The sequence below is a fragment of the Arachis ipaensis genome, chromosome B7 (genome assembly GCF_059453495.1).
Source record: "Arachis ipaensis isolate K30076 ecotype BB chromosome B7, ASM5945349v1, whole genome shotgun sequence".
NCBI classification, from domain to species: domain Eukaryota; kingdom Viridiplantae; phylum Streptophyta; class Magnoliopsida; order Fabales; family Fabaceae; genus Arachis; species Arachis ipaensis.
Window position 1 is genome coordinate 82,445,728 of NC_142442.1, and position 26,451 is coordinate 82,472,178.

Consider the following 26,451-nt stretch of genomic DNA (forward strand, 5'->3'; position numbering starts at 1 on the left):
TTCAAAATTTAAAACCCAAATTTCAAATTTCAAATTTTAATTTTCAAAATTCAAATTTAAAAAAAAATTTAAATTCAAATTTCAAATTTCAAAATTTAAATTTAAAAATTTTAAAAATCAAACCTTTTCAAAATTTAAATCTTTTTCAAAACCTTATCTTGTTGAATTTTACAAAAGTTCAAATTTTAAAATTCAAAATTCAAAATTCAAAATTCAAAATTCAAATTTCGAAAATTTAAAATTCAAAATTTAATTTTCAAATTCAAAATTTAAATAACCTTTTAATTTAAATTTAAATTTATTTTTGTTTTTAATTTTTATTTGCTACTATGAACTCTCACCCCTTTAGCTATGAGTCTGGTTACAATTATATTGCAGGAAGAAGAAATTACAATGAGAACAGGCATTAAGGTTGGAACAATCAAAGATGGGAGGAGCCACAAGGATTTGATCAACCCTCTTGGCGACAACCACCTCCAATGGACTATCAACAACCACCACCATATGCCTATGAACCCTTTCCTCAACATGACTTTGGACCACCATATTCACAAGCCCCTTTCTACCATTCACCTCCAATGACCCTAACCCGTATCCACCATACCAACCACCTTATGAACCAAATGAACCATACACAGAACCACCACCTTTCCAACACAACTACTCTCATGAACCACCACCTCAATATTCACCATCCCCATATCATTATCAAGATGAACCACCTTCTTATTATGAACCCTCTCTCCTAACCAATGAATCCTCATATCCACCCCAACCTCCAATGGATGACAGACTTCGTGTTATTCTTCAAAGGCAAAAAAGGATGACTAAGAGTGTGCTAAATTTCACGGCCGCCTTAGGCGAGTTAGTAAATATAATAGCTTCCCAATATTTGAGCACTCAAAGAACTCCCATGGCTACATGTGGAAAATCAAAAGAAGAGCAAAGCATGAAGGAGACACTAGAAACTTCGGTGGACAATGAGGAACATGGCTTTGTATTAGAACAAGTGGAGGAAGCCATAATAGTTGCAGAGGAAGAAGTGGTTGAAGACTTAGGAGATGCTGAACCTCCATGGGAAAGTCAGGTTATAAAACCTCCTTCCAAGGCGATTGAAATTGATGCTGAGGAGGGTGTACAACCTCCAATGCATATCATGACTAAGGACTTGAAAGAGGTCGATCAATAGATGGAGATTAAAGAAGAAGAAGCACAGCCTCCCATGCCCTCGGTAAGCAATAAAGAAGAGATTGAATTGGAGAAAAGCTACCAAGAGGAAGAGGTTGAAATTAAAGAAGTTTGCAAAGAGGTGGAAGTTGTCAAAGAGCACAAGGGAGTGGAGCTTGAAATCACCTTGCCAAAGTTATTGGAGACCCCTCCCCCTAAGTTTCCATCATCCTTCACAACATTCAAGTGGATAAAATTCATATCCCTTAGCTTTCTAATTCCACTTGAATATGGGCTACTGGAGACGGATGGTCAACTTAGAGCTCTTTGTGGCATTAAGAGTAAGAGGAAGATGGTCAGTGGTAAGAATTGTCCTGCAAGGTTCATTATGGTTGGAAGCCTTAAGTTTAAACGCAAAGGTTGGTGTAGAGCTCAATTGAATGGGTCTAGGAAGCTGTTTGGTAGCTGCATTGAGAATTCAAATTACTTATCACCCAGCTGGAAAAATACAAATCCCAATAAAAATAGGTGTAAAAGCAAGATTTGGGATGCTGGAATCTGCTCTGACATTTGTCACCCCGGGAGCCTAAGAATCTGTTTGAAGCTTCTTAAGGGCTTTACATGCCTAGTTTGGGACCCCAGAGGTTACTGGAGATACAAACATTGGTGGAGATTCCTGGATGAATACAAGCATAAGCCACCATAATAGGGAACTCACCAAATGTCCAACTTAAGGACTCTAACTAAAAGTGCTAGGTGGGAGACAACCCACCATGGTATGATCGTTCCTTTTTCATTTTTATTTTAGTTTTATTTGTTTTCAAGTTTTATTTTATTTTATTATATTGAACCTGCAGTTTTGCATAACATTCATATTAACACTACATTCTGCATTTTTTTCAGATTTAAAAAAAAAAAAGCATGCACGCGACGCGGCAGCGTCGCTGACGCGTCCGCGTTACCAGTGCAATGGGAAGAAAAGAAAACGAACAGAAAGGCACGCGAAAGCGTGGCTGGAGGCGCGCCTTTAGCATAATTTGACCCCACGTGAACGCGTCGCTGGTGCGTCCACGTCATGTGGGAAAAGAACCTCCCACGCGATCGCGTCACCCACGCGGCCGCGTGACCTGAAAATCGACGTAAAAGGGGTGCATGGCCGAAAGTTGTGCTGGAGTAGGGCTGAACTTGTGCTAGAAGCCCAATTCCTCCCACGCGAACGCGTGCCCCACGCGTCCACGTCATATCCCAATATTGGTCAACCACGCGATCGCGTCAACCACGCGACGGCGTCACCCCAAATTTTGGCAATAAGCAAACTGAACAGACACTCGCGCCAATCGCACAAATCAGGCCACGCGATCGCGTGACCCACGCGTCCGCGTCACCTGACCTTATCGCGCACCACGCGATCGCGTCACTCACGCGTCCGCGTCACATGTGGCGCACAGATTATCCCAATTAGCCAAAATATCTTATCTTTTCTTCACCAAATCCTTATTTTTGTTTCCCTTATTATTATTTCTTTCTTTTCTCTTCTTTCCCTTCTCATTCTTCTTATCTTTTATTTTATTTTACCTAATTTATTTACATATTTCATTCATTACATTTTAATTCTGTGTATATTTTTATTTTCTTTTCTAAATTAATTATTTTTTCTTTGGTGTTAAAATTTTCTTATTTAACTGTTGCATCTTCTCTTGAATTATTTTAGGTGCTTAGTGACTTGTTTTATTCTGGTTAGATAATATTATTTAAATCAATGCCAATCTTTTATACCTGTATTAATTTTGCATTGACATGAATTTATATTATCTCTCCTTACCCACACTCTCTTCCCCATTGTTGCAGATTTTTGCACTCTTGATTTGTTATGTACTTCTACTGTTTTCTCATTTGCATGTTGTAGCTACAATGTAATTGAGACCTTTATTATTTGGCATTAAAACCCATATTTTATTTATGTTCTTATCTTTATTTTTGGGTTACTATTCTTCTTTTTCTCTTCTTTCAGGCTGGCCACCGAAGACGGAAAAAGGGAAAAACTTCTAAAAAGGGAAACAAACAAGTCCATCTGCAAAATCTTTGAAGAAAAGCATCAGTTGGAACAACCCGTCCACCTGCACATCTCAGCATGCACCGAGGACGGTGCAATCTTTAAGTGTGAGGAGGTCGATACCGATCTCCATGGGTTAGTTATTTCCTAATTCAACACCAATATGTTACTCTATTTGTTAGTTCATTGTCGCATTTGCATGTTTGATTGCATATTTATTTGATTTTGTGCATATTTTACCACTTGGTTGAAGTAATATTTTCTTTTTCAAGAAACCTTTTAGAGCATTTCACTAATTTGAATAAAAATTTAATGTTACACTTGTTTGAAGAAATATTATACTGGAACATGGTTTAGAGCTCGAACACACAAAACCTGTGAGATTTTTGAGCCTATGTGAATTGGTTCTATTTTACCAACCAATATTTTATTTTTTTGGTGTGTGTTTTTCTCTCTAAAATTGTGATCTTTGTCTTGCTTAATTCTATATTTCCATGGTTTGATGTATGCATGCACTTACATGATTGAGGCCTTTGTTTCACTAAGCTTACATACCCATATGGCCTTACCTTTCATTATCCTTTGCAAACCAATTTGAGCCTATTTTACCCCTTTGTTCTTTACTTTAGCACATCATTAACTCTAAGAAAAAAACAATAACATCCTTAATTTGAATCCTTGGTTAGCTTAGACTAGTGAAAGTGCTCATGAATTAAGTGTGGGGAAAAGTGGATTTGGAAACAATTGGTTTAGGAATTAGGTATTATATATCTTTATGAAAATGTGAAAGAAATGTTTAGAACATGATTCATGCATTCAATATCTTAATCATATGCATTGAGAAAAAATAATAATAATAAATATATATATATAAAAAAGAAGAGCAAATAATAAAAAGGGGACAAAATGCCCCAAAGTAAGTGGTGAAAGCAATGCATATGTACTGTACTTGAAATTAGAATGCATGAATATATGAAAAACTTGGTTAATGGATAGCTAGATGTGGTATTATGATTACATGGATTGTCTAAAGTTAGGTGGAAAGTTTAAGTTAATTAAGGATTCAGATTTTAGTCCACTTGACCAAATACAATCCTACCTTGACCCTAACCCCATTACAACCCTTAAAAGACCTCTTGATTTGTGTATTTGTGTATTAAATTTATGTTGATTGTTAGATGAAGAGCAAGCGTTAGAAAGCAAGGTTAGTAGAGAATTGAAAGAATCGAACCTAAAAACACTTGAGTGATTAGAGTGTATACACTACCAGTGAGGGTTCGATGCTCAATTCCTTGTTCCCTGCTTTCATGAGCTATTTTCTTCTTGCAAGTCTATTTGTACTTCATTTTCATGATTTGAATTAGTGAAATCCAGTTCATATTTCCTCTTGAAAGATTTGTTTACTTTTAACCAAGTAGGTAGAAACATTTTGCATGTAGTTGCATTCATACAGATAGGTTGCATTTCATATTAATCTACCATTCCTCTTCACCTTTATAGCTTCTCTTGAGCTTAGCATGAGGACATGCTAATGTTTAAGTGTGGAAAGGTTGATAAACCACTATTTTATGGTTTATCTTGTGCTTAATTGAGTGGATTTTATCAACTCTTTACCTACTTATTCATACTATTTGCCTTCCTAATTATGTGCTTTGATTGAAAACATGCTTCTTTGGCCTTTATATTGCTAATATTAATCCTCTCTTATTACCATTATATGCCTTGATATGTGTGTTAAGTGATTTCAGAGATTACAGGGCAGGAATGGCTCAGAGGATGGAAAGGAAGTATGCAAAAGTGGAAGGAATACAAGAAGTTGGAAAAATTGCTAAGCTGTCCAGCCTGACCTCTTCGCACTCAAACGGCTATAACTTTAGCTACAAAGGTCCAAACGACATGGTTCTAGTTGTGTTGGAAAGCTAACGTCCGGGGCTTCAATTTAATATATAATATGCCATAGTTGCCCTGACGCTAGATGACGCGACCGCGTGACCCATGCGGCCGCGTCGCAGTAACAAAAATCAGCGTGTTTGAATTCGCAACCAGCGAATTCTGGGCTATTTGTGACCCAGTTTGCGGCCCAGAAAACACAGATTAGATGCTATAAAGTGGGAAAATGCATCCATTCATAAACGTGCTCTCATATTCACAATTTTAGGAGTAGATGTAGTTTTTAGAGAGAGAGGTTCTCTCCTCTCTCTTAGGATTAGGATTTAGGATTTCTCTTAGTTTTAAGAGTGGCTCTCAATCCCAGATTCTTTATTTTTATTTATTTTTCCAATTTAATTTATGAACCCTTCCATGTTACATATAATTTTCTTAATTATTGTTATTTGAGGTATTTAAGATTTAAGATTGCTTTGCTCTGTTTAAGATTGCTTTCAATTTAATTTAGATATTTTTTTCTCCCTTTTGGCTTTGGTCAAGTGATTGGTAATACTTGACTTATCAAACTCAGCAAGCGATTGAAATTGGCAGATTCTGCTTGAGCTAGGATTTCTCTAAGGCTAGTCTCTCCACAGGAGTTGACTAGGACTTGAGAATCAAGCCAATCAGTCCACTCAACCTTCCTTTGCTTAGTAAAGGCTGACCAAGTGGGATTAAAACCCAATTCTCTTCACACCTGATAAGGATAACTAGGATAGGACCTCCAATTTTTCATACCTTGCCAAGAGTTTATTTTATAGTTATTTATTTATTTTATTCTTCTTATGCAACATACTGCTCCCTAATTTCTAAAACCCCTAATTTACAAACTCATAACCAATAATAAGAACATACTTCCCTGTAGTTCCTTGAGAAGACGACCCGAGATTTGAATACTCGGTTATCAATTTCAAAGGGGTTTGTTACTTGTGACAACCAAAACGTTTGTATGAAAGGACTTTTGAAGGTTTAGAAACTATACTTGCAATGAGGATTTATCCGCAAATTTCTAGACCACGCAAAAGTTCTCTCATCAGTGACACTCCCAGTCTTCTCATGAGCCTTAATCTCCTTTAGTTCCTCAGTATCAAGCTCCTCCTTGGGTTGGTCCTTAGCTTCCATTGTGAGGGCCTTAATCTCTAGTATCCTCTTACTCGACTGACCTACCTATATCTCCAAATTCCGAATGGAAGACCTAGTTTCTGCCATGAAACTATGCGTGATCTCGGAGAGGTTAGAGACTATAGTAGCCAGGTCAGAAAAGCTCTGCACAGGGGTCTCCATCTGTTGCTGAGAGGGTTGGAATGGTCTGTTGTTGAACCGATTTTGGTTCGTTCCACACTGGTTGCTATTGAAGCCTTGTTGAGGCCTCTGCTGATCTCTCCACCCGAAGTTGGGGTGGTTATTGAAAGTATTTGAATAGGAATTGTTATTGGAGTTCTTAGAGGAGTTTTCCATGTAGTTCACCTCCTCTAAGGTGGTTTATGCAGTGTCACCGTCATCCACTTCATACGCTGCTTCTAGGGTATAAGCAGTTGAGCTCTGTGCCCCCACTCAAGTGTTGAGAGATCTTGTTGATCTACTGGAACATGAGCTTGTTCTAAGCCAATATGGCATCCAGTGTATCCACTTCCATGACTCCTCTCTTCTGAGATGCCCCATTGTTCACTGGGTTCCTCTCAGAAGTGTACATATATTGGTTGTTGGCAACTATATCAACAAGGTCCTACGCTGCCTCAGGTGTCTTTTTCATGTGGAGTGAGCCACCAGCAGAGTGGTCCAGTGCCATCTTGGACATCTCGGAGAGGCCATCATAGAAGATCTCTCACATGGTCCAATATGAGATCATGTTAGGAGGGCATCTTCTGATGAGCTGCTTGTACCTGTCCCAAGCTTCATAGAGGGACTCTCCCTCTTTTTGTCAGAAAATATGGACTTCCACCCTAAGCTTACTCAACTTTTGAGGTGGAAAAAACTTGTCAAAAAATCCATTGACCACCTTCTCCCAAGTGTCCAGGCTTCCCTTAGGCTGAGAATCTAGCCATAGCCTTGCTCTGTCCTTTATAGCAAAGGGGAAGAGTATGAGCTTGTAAACCTCTGGATTTACTCCATTAGTCTTAACAGTGTCACATATCTGCAGGAAATTAGAAATGAATTTGTTGGGGTCCTCCTGCGGGAGTCCATAAAACTGGCAATTCTGTTGCACTAGAGTGACCAGTTGAGGCTTAAGCTCAAAATTATTTGTACCAATGGCAGGTATGGAGATGCTGCGCCCATAGAAGTCAGAATTGGGTGTATTGTAAGATCCAAGGACCTTTCTTGTGTCTCCTCTAGCTTCTGGATTAGCTGCCATTGTTGTATCTTCAACTTCTTGCTCAAGAGCTTTCGTGAGATTATCTCTGGCTCTACTAGCTTGAGCCTGCTGCAAACGCCTTCTTAAGAGTCTCTCAGGTTTAGGGTCAAGATCAAGAAGAGCTTCTCTATCTCTATTCCTGCTCTTAAATAGGAAAAAAGAGACCAAGAAGAGCAAAAGAAGGGAGTCTCTATGTCAGAGTATAGAGAGCTCCTTGTGAGAAACTTAGATAAAGAGAAAAGAAAAATAAAGGTGTCTTTTAATGTTAGAATTTTCGAAAATAAAGAGAGGGAAAGAAGTAAAAGATTTTTGAAAAAAAACGAAGAAAAAGAAAGAAGAATTAAAGAAACACCAAACTTTTAAAATTAAAACAAATAATTAACTAACAAGAATTAAAAATATCAAAGAATTGAAGTTAAAAAATTTTGAAATTTAAAAATGAAAAGTCAAATAAAGAATTTGAAATTCACAATTTTTAGAAAGTCAAGAGAGAGAGAAACAAGATAAGATTTCGAAAGTTTTAAAAATTTTGAAATTAAAATTTGAAAGAAGGTAAAACTAACAAAACACTAAACTTTTAAAATTTGAATTTAAATTCAAGATAAGATAACAAAATTTTGAAAGTCAAAGAAAAAGATAAGATAAAGATTTTAAAGATAAACAAGAAAATAAAAAGATTATTAACAGGACACCAAACTTAAAATTTTTGAAGTCAAGAAAGAAAAAGATTCACAATTTTCGAAAAGATATATATATATATATATATATTATTTTTTATTTTTTGAATTAAAAAGAAAAGAAAAACACTAAATGGACACCAAACTTAAATATTTCAAAATTAAAGAACACATATTTCGAAAAATTAGAGAGAGAAACACTAAAAGACACCAAACTTAAGAATTGACACAAGGCTCAAACAAAAGAAAAGATGACTAAAGATGAAAAGTTTTTTTTCTGAAAAATTTTGAACAAGAAAATAAGAAACACAGTTAAAAGAAAAACTAGTAAAAAGTACTTGATCTAAGTAGCAAGATAACCGGTAGTTTGTCAATCTCGAACAATCCCTAGCAATGGCGCCAAAAACTTGGTGCGCGAAATTGAACTCACACAACTTCACCGGTAAGTACACCGGGTCGTCCAAGTAATACCTCAAGTGAGTGAGGGTCGATCCTACGAGGATTGTTGGATTGAGCAAGCAGTGGTTATCTTGTAGATCTTAGTCAGGCGAATAGAACGATAGTGGTTGTTGTTGTAGGCGCATAAATAGAATAATAAAGAAAGCAATAAAGAATTGATAAAGAAACAGTAATAAGAAATCAGTTAAGGCTTTGTAGATGCTTTATCTTTCTGGATTAATACTTCTTACAGACTACTTTAACAATGAATCATTCATTCTATGGCAAAGCTGTAAGTGATTAACTCAAGTCCTCTCATCAAGTTAATCTCCTCTAATTCATATCAAATGCCATTGTGATGAAGGGAAAATTGATGGTTTAGAATTTCACAATAAATTCTCGTTGCAAGTATAGTTTCTAAACCATCAAATTATCTTCTCATACAAAAAAATGGTTATCACAAGTAACAAACCCCAATAAAAATAATCGAAGTATTCAAATCTCGGGTCGTCTCTCAAATGAATTGCAGGAAAATGTTCTTGTTATTGGTTATGAAATGCATATTTTGGGGTTTTGGATAAAGGACAAGAAAAGTAAATTGCAAGAATTAAACTAATAGCTAAGAAAGCTCTTGGCAAGGAATGGGAACAAGAAGTCCTATCCTCATTATCCTCCTCAATTGTGACAAGAATTGTCCATTGCTCCACTTAGTCAACCTCTAACTATGAAGGAAAGTGAAGTGGAGATAATCAATTTGATTCCTCAAGTCCTAGTCAACTCCTAAGAAAAGACTAGCTTTAGTGGAATTCAAATCAACTAGCAACTTTTAATTATTAATCAACAAAAGAGTTTGATAACTTAAGAGTCTCCAATTACTCAACCAAAGCCAAGAGTAGAAAAATCTACTCTAGCATTGATAAACCCATATTTTGTGATATATTTTGTGCTTAATCTGAGTGATTTATTCAATCCTTCACCCACTTATTCATATTAATTGCATGGTTTTACTTTCCCTTCCTTATTATGTGATGTATGTGAAAAACATGTTTCCTATGCTTAAAAATAATTATTTTGATTACCCTTTATTTCCATTCGATGCCATGATTCGTGTGTTGAGTAGCTTCAGATCTTCTAAGGCAGGAATGATTTAAAGGATGGAAAGAAAACATACAAAATTGGAAGGAAAGCATAAAACGGAGTTTTTGAAGAAACTGGTAGCCACGCGATTGCATGGGCGACGCGGCTGCATGCCAGCGCGAAGAGACATTAACGCGGCCGTATGACTAACGCAACCGCGCGCCTTGAGCGAAACGCATATGACGCGGACAAATGACTGACGCAACCGCGTGACAAGGAAAAACTCCCAATGACGCGACCGCATGATCCACGCGGACGCGTGACAGAGGCCACGCACCAGAAATTGCAGAAAACGCTTATAGCGAATTCTGAAGCCCTTTTTGGCCCAAATCCAAGTCTAGAAGGCACAGACCAGAGGTTATAAAGTGGGGGAATGCATCCATTCAGGGAGAGTCTCCAATTAGTTAGTATTCATGAATTAGATGTAGCTTTGAGGGAGGTTCTCTCCTCTCTCTCCTTAGGATTAGGATTTAGATTTAGGATTTTATTCGCTTTTCGGATTATCTCTTTACCAGGTTCAATATTCCTTTTTATTATGTTCTCAATTTAATTATGAATTCTTCTATGTTACAGATTACTCTTTGAATTAATGTTATTTAAGGTATTTCAGTTTAATATTGCTTTCTTTTATTTATGTTACTTTTATCCCCAATCTGAAGACATTTTTATTCCAGTAGATTTACTTTTCCCCTTTTGGTCTTGGTTAAGAAATCAGTAACTCAGGAGTTATCAAACTCAAACATGATTGATAATCGTTATCTTTGCTAATTGAATTGAACTTCAATAATGTCAATCTTTCCTTGCGGATTAACTAGGATTTGAGGATCTAACTAATTAGTCACTTGACCTTCCCTTGCTCTAGCAAAGGTTAACTAAGTTGAATTAAGATTCAATTTTCATCATCATTGATAAGGATAACTAGGATAGGACTTCTAATTTCTCATACCTTGCCAAAAGTGTGTTTTATAGTTATTTATTTAAATTACAGTCTTTTACTTACTTTAATTGCAATTTAAATTACTTGTTCCTCACCTTCAAAACCCCAATTTACAATCTTCATAACCAATAATAAGAACACACTTCCCTGCAGATCCTTGAGAAGACGACCCGAGGTTTGAATACTTCGGTTATCAATTTATTTAGGGGTTTGTTACTTGTGACAACCAAAACGTTTGTAAGAAAGGTTGATTGCTTGGTTTAGTAACTATACTTGCAACGAGAGTTTACTATAACTTCTAAACCATCAATCTTCCGTCCCTTTTCAAAATGGCGCCGTTGCCGGGGAATTGCAAACGTGTGCCTTATTATTGGTTATTGTAAATATTTTTCTTTACATGTTTATTTGTTTTTTATTTTCTTCTTTCATCTTCATTAGCTACTATGAATTCTCACCCCTCTCGCTTTGAGTTTGGTTCTAATATTGTTGAAAGGAATGAAAGTTATAACAGGAACATGCATCAAGGTCAGAGCAATCAAAGATGGATGGAGCCAAGAGGATCTGATCAATCCTTTAGGCAGCAAGACCCTCCAAGACATCATGGACAAAGACCATTCCACAGTGCATACTAAGGCAATAGACATGGTGGATAACCTCGTAGTTACCAACAAGCCCCACCCTATGCTTATAAGCCATCCTCCCAACACAACTTTGAACCACCACACTCACAAGCCCCTTTTCACCATTCGCCACCATATGATCCTCATTTACCCCGATCCGAATCCAATTACTCCGAAACACCACCACTTCCCAATGTACCACGTCCAAATCCATCACCCCGAGAATCAGAAGTTTGCCTCAAGGAAACAGTAGATCAACTTCAAACAACCCTTCATCAACTGGAGCAAGCAATAAGTCAATTATCTTCTAGACGTTCAAACATTCAAGGACCCTCCACAGCCCCATGTGGACAATCTAACGAAGAGCGTAGCATGAAGGAGATACTAGAAACTCCAGTGGATAAGACAGAGCATGGCTTCATACTAGAACAAGTAGAGGAAGCTGTCATTATACAAGAAGAAGAGTTGGTTAAAGACTTAGGAGACGCTGAACTTCCATGGGAATCCAGAGTTGTGGAGAACTCTGTCAAGGACGTTACAACTGATGCTAAGGAGGATAGTACACAACCCCCAGAGCAAGTCTTTTATGAAGAACTAGATGGAATAATCCAAGAAGCAAGTATCCTTGATGATGATGAACTTGCATCCGCAAGTGAATTCTCTGAGATTGAAGAACCTTCCCCAAGTGAATACGAAGATGATGTGGAGGTAGATTTCTCCCAACCTCCCGCTTATGACTTGAGTGATGAGGAAGACATAGAAGACTTTGATCAGGAAGAAGTTACATTTGAAGAATTCTGCAAAGAAGTGGAGAAATTCACATAAGAGCCCAAGGGAGTAGAGCTCACAGAACCACTGGAAACACCTATCCCAAGGCCATTACCACCCAATACAAGCTTCAAGTGGGTACAATCCTTAACCTTTAGCTTTATTTTTCCACTTGAATATGGTTTGCTTGAAACAGATGGCCAGCTTAGAGCTCTCTGCGGCTTTAAGAGTAAACGGGAAATGGCTCGTACTCAGAGCTGGTGCACAAGGTTCAACAAGGTTCCACGCTTCAACTTGAAGTGCACGGATTGGCATCATAATCAATCGAATGGATCTCGGAAAACGTTTGGTTATTCTGGTGAGAATCTAATTTCTAAACCCCCCAGATGGAAAAATATAGATCAAGACGAAGACGGATTTAAAAGCCAAGTTTGGGATCCTGGAATCTATTCTAACACTCGTCACCCCGGGAGCTTGAGAATCTATTTGAAGCTGCTCAGAAGCTTTACATGCCTAGTTTGGGACCTCGGAGGCTATTGGCATTCCAAGCATTGGTGGAGATTTCTGGACGAGTTTAAGCATAAGCCGCCATAGCAGGAAGCTCATCCAATGTCCAACTTAAGGACTTTAACTAAAAGTGCTAGGTGGGAGACAACCCACCATGGTATGGTCGTTTCTTTTTCAGTTTTATTTATTTTTCTTTCCTTTTCAATTGAACCTGAATATTATTCATTCGCATTGCATACTGCATAATTGCATACCTGCATAAAAAAAAAGGGTGCGCGACGCGACCGCATCACTCATGTGATCGCATCAAGTTGCGAAAACACTCCCCACGCGTCCGCATCATTCACGCGGCCGCATGATCTGGAGATCGGCGTAAACATCCAACGTCCAGAAAGTTAAGCTGGAATCGTGCGGCTACTGTGCGTTTCACACAAAACGACCAACGCGGTCGCGTCCCTAACGCGATCACGTCACTTGCACAAAATCAATCCCACGCGACAGCATGAGCGACGCGATCGCGTCGCATGGATTGCACAACACCCCAAAAGGAGACAGAGAGTTGCGCTGAAACGACGCTGGAATCGTGCGTTTAGCACAATTTCCAGCGACGCGATCGCATGCCTCAGGCGATCGCGTCATTCACTCCTCGATCCATTCTAGGCGACCGCGTGCCCCACGCGATCGCGTCAACCACGCGACCGCGTGCCCCACGCGATCGCGTGGATTCAAATTCCATAATCCCCTAGTCACGCAAACCCTACCATTCGCGCCCTCCCAACCCCTTCTCCTTCCTCTCTTCTTCTCCAACCACCCAACCACCACCCAGCCACCATCACCAACCGCCGCCATCCCGCCGACCACCCAGACCCCGCCGCCACGCCACCCCCTTCCTCCTTCCCCTTTTTTCTTCTTCTTCCTTCTTCCTCCTCCCTCCACCGCCACTGCCCCCTCCGCGATCACCACCCCACCGCGCCGCCGTCACCGCCGCGCCCCCATCCGCCACCCACGCCCCCTTCCCTTCCTTCCCTTTCCCCTACCCCCATTACCCTTCCCGAAGCCCCTGCTTTCGAATAGTACCTGCCGCCACCACCATCCCCCAGCCACCTCTCTACCCCACTTTTCTTTCCTGCACTTTCTAGGTTCCGCTTAACGCCACCCTTCTATCATTCGTAGTTAACTCCATATTTTTCTGATTTTGTTCATCATTAGGCTAGTTAGAGATGCATGTTGTAGTGGATTTTAGGTTGTTAGGTAGCCTAGGATGTGGTTAGTGGATTTAGGCCTGATTAATTGCGCTGTTCGTGTTTCTTGTTTTCTACTTTTCGCAATTCTGCTGTTATTATTAGTATTGTTCATATGCTGTAATTTCTTGTTTCATGCTGCTCTTTACACTGCTTTTCCATGTTCGTATTCCTTATATGTAATTGCAGCTATATTTTTAACTTATATGAACTCTTATGACTGCTGTTTATTTTCCGGGACAATCCAATTTTAGCCGGAATGCTGCCCAATTTTCTGTAAAACTGTTCTGCTTTCATTCATATTTTGGTTTTAGCACTTTTAAATTCTGCTTCACTCTGCTTTTACCAAACTAATTCATGAATGCCAGGGCAAGCTTTCTTATCCTTTTTGATTTCCTGGTTCTTAATCTGCATTTTTGATGTTTAGATTCCAATTTTTGGTATTTCTATATCTATCTGAATCATCATCAACTTAATTTCCTTGTTTGGATATGAGTTACCTATAGCTTCTATTTGTGAATGCCTGTTACTTGGAATATTATCATTATGCCACTTACTTTAAACCACTTTTTACTACCTCACTATTTTAACTTCCTAAACTCTTTTTCAATTCTAACCAACCTAACCTTTCCAAACATCTCTTCTTTTTTTTTCACTTTCTTTTAACCTTCTAACCTAGGCTTGATGATAATTTTTTTTAATTAACATGAATTCAATTATATTTTGGATTGTGCTATTTTTCGTCTCAGTATTCTAAATCTTATACAATCCTTAATGCAAATTTACTTAACTCATTTTCCTAATTCTATTCCTCCTTTGCAACTTTGTGTTTCTTTTGATTATTTACCTATTTGTTTTCCTTTTTTTATTATATCCTGGTTTTCTGTTTTTCAGGATGTCTGCCAACCAAAGAAAAGGAAAAGCAAAGGCAACTACTGGCAAACGTAAAAGAGGAGAATCCTCCATGTCCATCCTGGATATCATGCACGATGACTCCTGGCGGGAGAAAAACTTTACCCCGCAGGAGAAGGCCGACCAGCTACTCCCTGCTACTGACCCAGTAAAGTTTGCAAACCGATACTGTGAGCTGAAGTATCCGGTGTTTGCAACCTCCAGGAACCTGTACCTGGAGAGGACTCTGAAGATCCCAGAAGAACTCCAGCAATACACCTCTAATTAGATCAAACAAAGAGGCTGGTTCTTCTTGGAAAAAAACCTGACTGAGGTCAATGCATCTTGGGTAAGGGAATTTTACTGCAATTACTTCAAGACTTCCCTAGATGCAGTGAACCTAAGAGGGAAGCAGATTATGGTCACTGAAGAGGCCATAGAGGATGTTCTGAAGCTTCTGCCTAAAACCGATCAGCTGGATGGTTATCAAAAGGCTGAGGAGGACATGCACTTCATGAGATTTGACTGGGATGCAGTCAAGGCCAGGATAGCACTTGACCCGACCGTTCCATGGATCATGGGTCAGAACACCACCATGCCTAAGGGAATCAAGCAGATTTACTTAAATGATGAGGCTCGGCTATGGCACCAGATCCTGAGCAATTTTGTCATGCCGAGTACCCATGAGACAGAGATCCCTGCCGCTATGATCACCCTCCTATGGTGTGTGATAGAGGGTAAGGACCTGTACCTGCCACGCTTTATCCGGTACTATATGGCCAGGGTCCACATCCGAGGCACTCTACCCTTTCCTTATCTGATTACACAGCTAGGCCGTCGAGCTGACGTGCCTTGGGAGGATGCTGATGAGAAACCACCTGCTACAGAATGCAAGAAGATTATCCCTCAGAACAGGAACTTTCTGGCTTTGGGCTACAGACCTCCATTCCTCACTGCTACTGCTGAGATAGCCACACCATCTGCCGGCCCCTCTTCCTCCACAGCTATCCCAGCCACCCCTGCTACCACCACTGCACCTCCACCTGCCTCAGAGCTAGTTTATCACCTAGTGCAGCGCCTGTTTCGGTGGCTCGACCAGATGGAGCGTCGCAACAAGCGACGCTATGAGCACCTGAAGCTGATGATCCGATCTGACGGCGACATTCCCTCAGAGCCTGACAAACCATCTGAGGAGGAGGCGGATGATCACGAGACAGAGACCCATCCACAGAGCGAGGCTGTGCAAGCAGGTACAGAGCAGGCTGCATCACATCAGGAGGCTCTGCCTCAGATTCAGGCTGTAGACCCAGAGATCCCTATTCACTCAGCACCTCCTCTGCAGCAGGCAGATCCTCAGACCACCACCACAGAGACTCCAACTACCCACCCTTCCAGTGATGACACCCCTTCACACCCTGCTTGAGTGAGCATCAGGGATGATACTTCATTTTAAGTGTGGGGAGGTCGCCATCTCTGGCGTATTTTTTTGGTGAACCACTACAGACTCTTTCATTTTATTTTGCTATTTTTCTGTATTTTTCTCTTTATTTTTATTTTTATTTCTACATTTTGCATTTTTAGTTCATATTTTAACCATTTAGTTTAGTTGCACTTCTAACTTATTAGTTATAGAAATTGTAGATTAATTAGTATAGTTTACCCTTTTTAGCATAAGATAGCTTAGTTTAAATTGAAAATATAAAAAGGAAGTAAACTAGAAACTTGGACATAATAGAAACAATCCACACACCTTGTATATATAGCATTAAATGTTAGTTAGTTAACAACATTTCATCAAGGAGAAACACTAGAACTTTAAAGCCACCTTGAGTTTTACATTGAGAATAATGGGAACTTTTAATTTTACTTGCATGACATACATAACTGATATATGATTTTTGAGTTAGAAAACACACAGCCTGTGAGTTTTGAGCTTAATTGTATGGTTACATTCAAACCATAATTTTTATTCCTGTGTGTTCCGCCCTTCTTTTTTATTCTGATGTTCTTTACTTTGTTTTAATCTATATGTCCGATTATAGAATAGAAATACATACCAAGAGAGTGATTGAGGCCATTGTTTGATTTTAGCTCACTTATCCCAAATTTGCCTACCTTTTACATCACCCTTGTCAGCCCCCTTGAACCTTTAAACCTCCTCTTATTCTATAAACCACAATACTAGCCTTAAGCAGAAAAACAAAATAAAAATCCCAAGTTGAATCCTTGGTTAGCTTAAGATAGAAAGTGTGTAATTGTTTAAGTGTGGGAAACCTATTGGGAACATGGATGATAAAAATAAAAGGTAGAAAAGTTGAAAAGAATAAAATTATTCAAATAAAAATTTTGGGAAGCATGCTCATGTAAAATCAAATAATTGAATTACTATGTGCAATAAAAAAAATGTTATTTTTCAGTATTTGAATAAAGGGGATACAAAAGAATTCCACAAATGCAAAATAAATGCACATGGGACAAAAGTTAAAGTATAAGCATGTAACATCAAAAGTAGGAAAAAGTGGGAAAATAGGTAAAGAAGTTTTGCTTTACAAAGTATGTATGTTAGGTGAGATCTTAGACTAATCAAGGATTCACTTAATTAGCTCACTTAGCCTTATACATATACCTTTACCTTTACCTTGGCCCCATTACAACCTTAATTAAAGACCTCATGACTTTTGTATGCTTATATTCTATAATTGTTGATTGGTTAGATGAACAACAAAGTTATAGAAAGGAAGGATAAAAAGAAGAATAGAGTGATTAACCCAATAAACACTGAGTGACTAGAGAGTAAACACAAAATCCAGTGAGGGTTCAATAGCTCATTAACATATATCTCTGCTTGAATTATTAATTGTCTTGCAAGTTTATAAAATGTTTTTCTCTCCCATCTCAACTGTAAAAGTGCTTTATCATTATCTAAGGTTTGGCTATATATATATATATATGACTCCTTGAGAATGTGAATTAATTCAACTACATGTAAGCTTTATATACAAGTGAATAACAATTAAGAATTGCATGATGCATGTAGGTAGTTGCATTTAGAGTAGATTGCATTGCATGAGATTCCACCACTTTAACCTTAACTTACTCTTTATCTTGGACTTAGCATGAGGACATGCTATTGTTTAAGTGTGGGGAGGTTGATAAACCCATATTTTATGATATATTTTGTGCTTAATCTGAGTGATTTATTCAATTCTTCACCCACTTATTCATATTAATTGCATGGTTTTAGTTTCCCTTCCTTATTATGTGATGTATGTGAAAAACATGTTTCCTATGCTTAAAAATAATTATTTTGATTACCCTTTATTTCCATTCGATGCCGTGATTCGTGTGTTGAGTAGTTTCAGATCTTCTAAGGCAGGAATGACTTAAAGGATGGAAAGGAAACATACAAAATTGGAAGGAAAGCATAAAATGGAGTTTTTGAAGAAACTGGCAGTCACGCGATCGCATGGGCGATGCGGCCGCATGCCAGCGCGAAGAGACATTAACGCGGATGCATGACTGACGCGATCGCGTGACAAGGAAAAACTCCCAATGACGCGACCGCGTGACCCACGCAGACACGCGACAGAGGCCACGCACCAGAAATTGCAGAAAATGCTCATAGCGAATTCTGAAGCCCTTTTTGGCCTAAATCCAAGTCCAGTAGGCACAGACCAGAGGTTATGAAGTGGGGGAATGTATCCATTCAGGGAGAGTCTCCAATTAGTTAGTATTCATGAATTAGATGTAGCTTTGAGGGAGGTTCTCTCTTCTCTCTCCTTAGGATTAGGATTTAGATTTAGGATTTTATTCGCTTTTCGGATTATCTCTTTACCAGGTTCAATATTCCTTTTTATTATGTTCTCAATTTAATTATGAATTCTTCTGTTACAGATTACTCTTTGAATTAATGTTATTTGAGGTATTTCAGTTTAATATTGCTTTCTTTTATTTATGTTACTTTTATCCCCAATCTGAAGACATTTTTATTCCAGTAGATTTACTTTTCCCCTTTTGGTCTTGGTTAAGAAATCAGTAACTCAGGAGTTATCAAACTCAAACATGATTGATAATCGTTATCTTTGCAAATTGAATTGAACTTCAATAATCCCAATCTTTCCTTAGGGATTAACTAGGATTTGAGAATCTAACTAATTAGTCACTTGACCTTCCCTTGCTCTAGCAAAGGTTAACTAAGTGGAATTAAGATTCAATTTTCATCATTATTGATAAGGATAACTAGGATAAGACTTCTAATTTCTCATACCTTGCCAAAAGTGTGTTTTACAGTTATTTATTTAAATTACAGTCTTTTACTTACTTTAATTGCAATTTAAATTACTTGTTCCTCACCTTCGAAATCCCAATATACAATCTTCATAACCAATAATAAGAACATACTTTCCTGCAGTTCCTTGAGAAGACGACCCGAGGTTTGAATACTTCGGTTATCAATTTATTTAGGGGTTTGTTACTTGTGACAACCAAAACGTTTGTAAGAAAGGTTGATTGCTTGGTTTAGTAACTATACTTGCAAGGAGAGTTTACTATAACTTCTAAACCATCAATCTTCAGTCTCTTTTCAACAATAAAAGAACATCAAACATAAAATTACATTAAAAGGAAAATAGAGGAATTAAGAGTGCATCAACATAAAAGTAGAGAATTACAAGAAGTAGATTACTAATCTAAGAAAGCAAAGGTAGGAGAACAATAAATTAAGAAGGAAAGTAAATCAAAGCATGAATTAAACCTAGATTTATGAAATCCTAATCTAGATCTAACCTAATTCTAGAGAGAAGAGAGAGCTTCTCTCACTAGAAACTAACTAAAGCATCATCCAAACTAAATTATGACTTCCCCCCTTTAACTCCTCTTGATTTCTGCATGTAATAGGCTCAGAAACTGAGTTGGATTTGGGCTTGGGAAGCCCAGAATTTGCCCCTAGCGTTTTCACTTTAATGAAGTCACGCGCGAGTATCGATGCATACACGTGGATCCCGCGTACGCATCGCTTGACAATTTTGCTTTCAACGTGTACGCGTCATGTACGCGTATGCGTCGCCATGCGACTTCAAATTCACGCGTGCACGTCGTTCCACGTATGAGCATCGATGAAAGCATCCCAAATCCTTGATTTTCCATGATTTCTCCACTTTGCATGCTTTTCTCTTCATTCCTTTGATCCATTCCTAGCCTTTTGAACCTGAAATCACTCAACAAACGCATCAAGGCATCTAGTGGAATCAAAGGTGAATCAAAACTAGCATATTAAAGGCCTAAAAAGCATGTTTTTACACTTAAGCACAAATTAGGAGAAAGTCATGAAACCATGCTATTTCATTGAATAAATGTGGGAAAAGTGGATAAAATCCACCTAAATTAAGCACAAAATGTACCACGAAATAGTGGTGCACCAAATCTCCCCACACTTAAACCAAGCATGTCCTCATGCTTAACCAAGAAAGAGACAATGGGGACTATCATTTATTCAATGTAAACTATATAAATGTAATCTATCTAAATGCAACTATCTAAATGAACGCAATGACTTGGTCAAAATAAATAAACTTCCCAAGAAAACCAATATAAGCATAAGGGCTAAGGGTATTAACAACTAAGCCAAACTATAATTAAATTGAGCTATTAAAGATTTTATAAACTCGCAAGAAAAGTGTTAGTTCTAGGTGAACACATGTAATTGAGCATCGAACCCTCACCGGACGTGTATCCGCTCTAATCACTCAAGTGTATAGGGTCGATCCACTGAATTCTCCTCTAATCATGCTTTCTAAGATTTATTTTTCATCTAACAATCAACAATTATTCCATGCATGCATACATATATCATGAGGTCTTTTCATAGGTTGTAATGAGGCTAGGGTCAAGGTAGGATGCATATGGCTAGTGGACTTGAAATTTGAATCTTTGATTAACTTAAACTTTCCACCTAACCTATGTAGCAACCTATACAATTCTAAACACACCTAACTACCCATTTTTCACTTTTTCACATACTCATGCATTCTTTTCTTGATCATAACTCATATGCCTTGATTATTATTGAGCTTCACTTTGGGGCATTTTGTCCCCTTCTTATTTCTTTTCTTTTTCTTTTTCTTTCTTTTTCTATTTTTTTTCTTTTGATGTATATATTTTTCTCTTTCTTTTTTTTATTTTCTCATTTTTTTCTTTTTGCAATAAAGTATATACAAAAGTATCAATGCATATGATTTTACATTTAATTAACACATGAGCATGTACCCAATTCCCAATATTTTCAATAAAAATACAACACACACCTTTTCCCAACCAATGTCCCAAGTTTTCCCACACTTGAATGATACACACTTACTAGCCTAAGCTAATCAAAGATCCAAATAAAGGACATTTATTGTTTTTCGCTTTAAGGCTTGTAATGTGCTAATATTAAGAACAAAGGGGATTAAAATAAGCTCAAAAATTGGCTAACAATGGTTGATGAAAAGTAGGCTATTTGGGTAAGTGAGCTAAATGAAATCATGGCCTCAATCATATAAATGAATTCATACACAAAATAATAGACATAAAGAATCAAATAAATCAAAGATTACAATCATAGAGAGAGAATAATACACACAAGAAAGAAAATAAGTGGTTATAAGATGTAACCACACCATTAGGCTCAAAGCTCACAAGTTTGTGTTCTTAGCTCAAAACATGTTCCACAATATATATAATTCAAGCAAGTTCAATGAAAAATTTTTACTCAAATCAATTGAGGTACCCTATAGATAAAATTCTTGAAAAAATCTCATTATTTTGACTAAGCTTATTATGTATATATATGCAAACTAAGAAAATGCAACTAAGAATCCTAAAAGACCTAAAAAATGAAATGCAAAAGTGTTGGGATTAGAAATTTGTCACCCAAAAATGTCGACTGGTCGGACGACCTCCCCACACTTAAAAGTTTGCACCGTCCTCGGTGCATCCAAAGATGAATAAGGGGGTACGACGACTCTCTGGATTGCCACCTTTAGCTGGTGGATCAACCGATTGCTGTGTGTTCTTTCTCCCGCTTTTATTTTTGCTTAAGATGACTCATCCTGAAATTAGAAGGAAGGATAGTAAGAAAAGTAAGTGCAAAAGCAAGGAAGCATACATTGTTGGAATGAGGTAAATCACTAGAATAGAGTGAGTGGAATTAGTGTGACATTGATGAAAAATAGGTGTGTAAATTCTAAATTAGGTGCCTTTTAGAATACACACACCATCATAGAGAGCTAAGTAACAATTACACAAAGAAGAACATGTACTTCAATCGTTCTAGTGTGCTTGAGATGCTCTTAACTTGGGGGGGTAAAACAACCAAACAAGAAATAAAGAAGCATGAAAGCATTCAAGCCAAAACAATTGGATGCATTTGATCAAGAAACACAATGCATTAAAATAAATGTACAACATCATCCATCAAGAAATTGCCTAATCAAAGAAAAGGGTTCAAATCACATGGTGGCTAAATCATGCAATTCAAAAGATTTAGAAAGCTTGAGGGCAATTCTCATGTACTTGGTATTCACAAAAGTTAAGCATGAAAACTTCAAAATCGAGTAGCGAATTGTAACCTCAACAAGAGAATCCAACAATGAAAATTAACAACAATTATGTTAAACTAACATCTCATCAGTAATCAACAGCAATTAACAGTAAACAAGATTAATAATCCAACACTTATCAAAGAAAAAGAGAAAACAAAATGAGAATTAAACTAACTAAACAACTAATTAACTAAATAACTAAAAGAAATGGTGTTAAATGGTGTTTGGTAGTGTTGGATGATGGGTGAGGGGTGGAAAGAAAAGAGAAGAAGAAAGAAGAAGGAAAGAAATGGAAAAGAGAGAAGAAAAGAGGAGTGTTGAAACACGGTGATCCACGCATAGGCGTCGGGTGACGCGTGCGCGTGGGGTGGTGAAATGGGAGCGACGCGTACGCGTGGGGTGACGCGTACGCGTGGGTTAGCTTGTACTAAAGGCGCAAGTCTAGCACACTGCAGGCGCAACTCTCGGGTTTTTGGCTGGGAGGTAGAATTTTGGGATCCACGCGTACGTGTGGGTAACGCGTGCGCGCGGATGGTTGATGACAAGTCATCTTATGCTAGCTTTTCAAGCATTTTCTACTTGTTTCATTAGGTTTTATGCACTTTCTTGCACTATAAGCAAGTGATTTGGAGTGAATTTTCATGGTTATGTTAAATCAATCAACCAATATTTAATTAACACAAAATCATAAGATTTAAGCTAGAATTAGTTGATTTTATGAAGGATATAGAAACCTTGTGAATTTGGTGATACTGTGATACGTTTATTTGGTTGCTTGTAGGAGAAGAAAAGAAAGAACCATGAAAGCGTGCTCAACCAAAGCGTGGCCATTGCCATAAAAGCGTAGCACTCAAGAAACAAGGCCAAGCAAAGCACTCACTCATTGAGCAGAGCATTCACAAATTGAACGCAAGTGACAAGGGGTCGAAGAGCAAAGCACTCAATTATAGCACTTAATACACCAAACGGAGCGCTCAATTAGCAAGGCAAAGCGCTCAAAGAATGGAGCGCTACGGTAACTCTTTCAACGTTTTCGGGCTTGGCACAAAGAAAAGCAAGGAGCGACACTTCCAAAATGGGGCAGCCAAGGTTCGAAAGGGGAACCATGCACACAAGGAAGCGCTACGTTCAAAGGTTCTCACTGAGCGCTACTACAAGGAAATTGCTACAAAAATGAAATAGCCAAGGCTTGAAGAGGGAGACCAAGGCAAGCAAGGGGCGCTACGTTGCATCACCTAACTGAGCACCATGAGCGCTGAGGAAATTGGCGCAAGGGAAGCATGAGAAGGAGCTAAGTGAGCGCTACGTTTTCTTACTTAACGGAGCGCTCCACTGGAGCTAGGACCCATGGACCATTTTCAATCAAATGCCATCTTGGATCCACATCTTCACCAATTTGAAAAGCCCACTCCAAATTCTAAAAATCAAAAATAGAAAGTGTATAAATAGGAGTTAATTTGATTTGTAGAGGACTTTTACCTGGGGACTCTTAGCTCAGTTTTTAGTTTTTACTTTTGAATTTTCATTTGGGGGAATTGGATTGAGTTTTTTTTTCTGTTTTCATTTTCTTTCTTCTGTAACTTCTACTTTCTGTTTTTGAATAGAGATTGAAGAGCTCCATTGATTCAAATTCTGAGAATTATCTCTTGCTTTTCTTTTCAATTGATCTAAGGATTGAATTTAAATCTTTTCTTCTGTTTTAAATTTCATCTTCTTCTGCAATTTATTTTCTGGTTGATCAAGAGAGTAATTGAGATTTAAATCTGCTTTCTAATCTCATCGTTCTTCTTTGATCTTCAATTTCTCTTTAGGATTTCATAATTGAATCAAGTTTTCTTGCTGTTTTGTTTCTTGAGCAATTTTTCATTTCTATTCTTGCTACTGAGATCCAGATCTGAAGTCTTACATCTCAGATCTTTCTGATTTACTTTAGTTTGCTATTTCTTGTTCAATTCCAAGTCCCAGCACCTAAATCCTTTTTTACTATTCAAGCAATTTACATTCCTCAGCAATTTAGATTCAGTAATTTAGATTTCTTGCACTTTAAGCTTCTGCCATTTACATTTCTTGCAATCTAAGTTTCAGTCATTTACATTACTTGCATTTTAAGTTTCAGCTCTTTTTCTTTCTTACACTTTAAGTTTCATGCAATTTACTCTTCTGCACTTTATTTTTCTGTCAATTTCCCCTCTCCCTTTAATTTCCTGCAATTTAGCTTCTGTAATTCAAACTTCTCCCAAATCATCAATTATTTACTTAACTAAATTCGTCACCTAACTAAAATTGCTCAATCCATCAATCTCTGTGGGATCGACCTTACTCATGTGAGTAATTACTACTTGATGCGACCCGATACACTTGCCAGTGAGTTTTGGTGTGGAATTTGATTTCCACCCATCAATGGTCGAAAAAACTTGGGTCACGTGTACGCGTGGGGCATGCGTACGCGTAGATTGGTGCTTTGTTTTTTCAAAATTTTTCAAGTTCTTGCACCAAACCAAGCATTCCAAACCTCCAAATAGCTACCAAAATACCATAAAACCTTATTTAACACACTATACTACCATCTATACTCAACTAACTAATCAAAACATGAAATTAAACTAATTACCAATATTTACAAAAGAAAAAATGAAAAGATTTTACCATGGTGGGGTGTCTCCCACCTAGCACTTTTATTTATTTTCCTTAAGTTGGACTTATGGGGAGCTCCTCGTCAAGGTGGCTTGTGCTTGAAACCATCCTTGAACATCCACCAATGCTTGGACTTCCAATAAGCTCAATTCTTTAAAATTAATATCTCCAAGATTTGATGGAGTTCTTCACAAGCTAAGGGTTCCCAAAAGTGATCCACATGTACTCCCGGATCCCGTATCTTGTTTCTACACCCGTCTTCAAGTTGATTATCATTAATCCACCCGGGTGGTGAGCAAGATGAATTCTCAATCAAGCAACCAAACATCATCCTAGACCCAAGCAATCTAGTTCTACACCAACCCTTTCTATTAAGCCTTGAACATGTGACCATCATGGACTTTGATTTACAATATCAACCACTAACCAACTCCCTTTTGCACTTAAAGCCACAAAGAGCTCTAAGTTGGCCATCCGTCTCAAGCAAACCATATTCAAGTGGAATCATAAAGCTTAGAGATGAGAGATTTACCCACTTGAATGAAAGAATGGATGGTGATGGCTTGGGGAGAAATACTTCCAACGGCCTTACAAGCTCCACTCCCTTGTGTTCTTCCTTGGTTACTTCCATCTCCTTACAAACTTCTTCAAATTCAATCCTTTGTTCATCAATTTCATCTTTCTCTTCTCCATCACTCAAATCATACTTGGGAGGATGAGAGAAGTCTACCTCTATATTACTTTCTATCTCACCGGGAGAAGGTTCTACAAGTTCAAAGGATTCATCACCAAGACGGTTTGATGCATGATCTTCATCACCAAGGGAACTCAATTCTTGCTTCATTCCTTCCAAGTCTTCATTCAATAATTATTTTGGAGGTTGTGCACTCTCCTCCTTAACATCAAATTCAATCTTCTCGGAGGGGTTTTCTATGACTTTAAATTCGCATGGAGGTTCTGCATCTCCCAAGTCTTCAACCACTTCTTCCCTTTCTTCAACAATCATAGCTTCCTCCAGTTGTTCCAATACAAAATCCCACTCCTTATTCTCCACCGGAGTTTCTAATCTCTCCTTCATACTATGCTCTTCAATTAATTCTCCACATGTGGCTATGGGAGTTCCTTGAGTGCTCAAGCATTGGGAGGCTAATCGATTTACCACCTTGTCCAAGGCAGCCGTGAATCCTAGTACCTCGCTTTGCATTTCTTCTTGCCCTTGACGTAGCAAAGTGAGATAATCATCCATTGGAGATTGGGGTGGATAGGAAGGTTCATCATTTTGGAGGAAAGGTTCATAATAGAAAGGTGGTTCTTCTTGGTGGAAATATGGAGGTGGTGTATATGAAATATATGGTTCTTGGGAGTATTGATGTTGGAATTGTGGTGGCTCTATCACTACAAGAAAAACACCCATTCAAGTACACTTGAAAAGTGTAGCCAAAACAAAAAAAAATGATGCCTTAGGAAAAGGCTACGCTTTTTAGACTTCGGAGACACTTTTGTAGGCGATGCCTATACTAGT

General features: G+C 38.1%; 1 non-coding gene across 1 annotated transcript; it reads left to right on the plus strand.

Annotated features, from left to right (window-relative positions):
- The first annotated feature begins 6,993 nt into the window (after positions 1–6,993).
- Positions 6,994–7,097, plus strand: LOC148553174 (small nucleolar RNA R71). The gene has a single exon (XR_015893466.1). It is a non-coding gene; the product is annotated as a small nucleolar RNA R71 (small nucleolar RNA).
- The last annotated feature ends 19,354 nt before the right edge of the window (positions 7,098–26,451 follow it).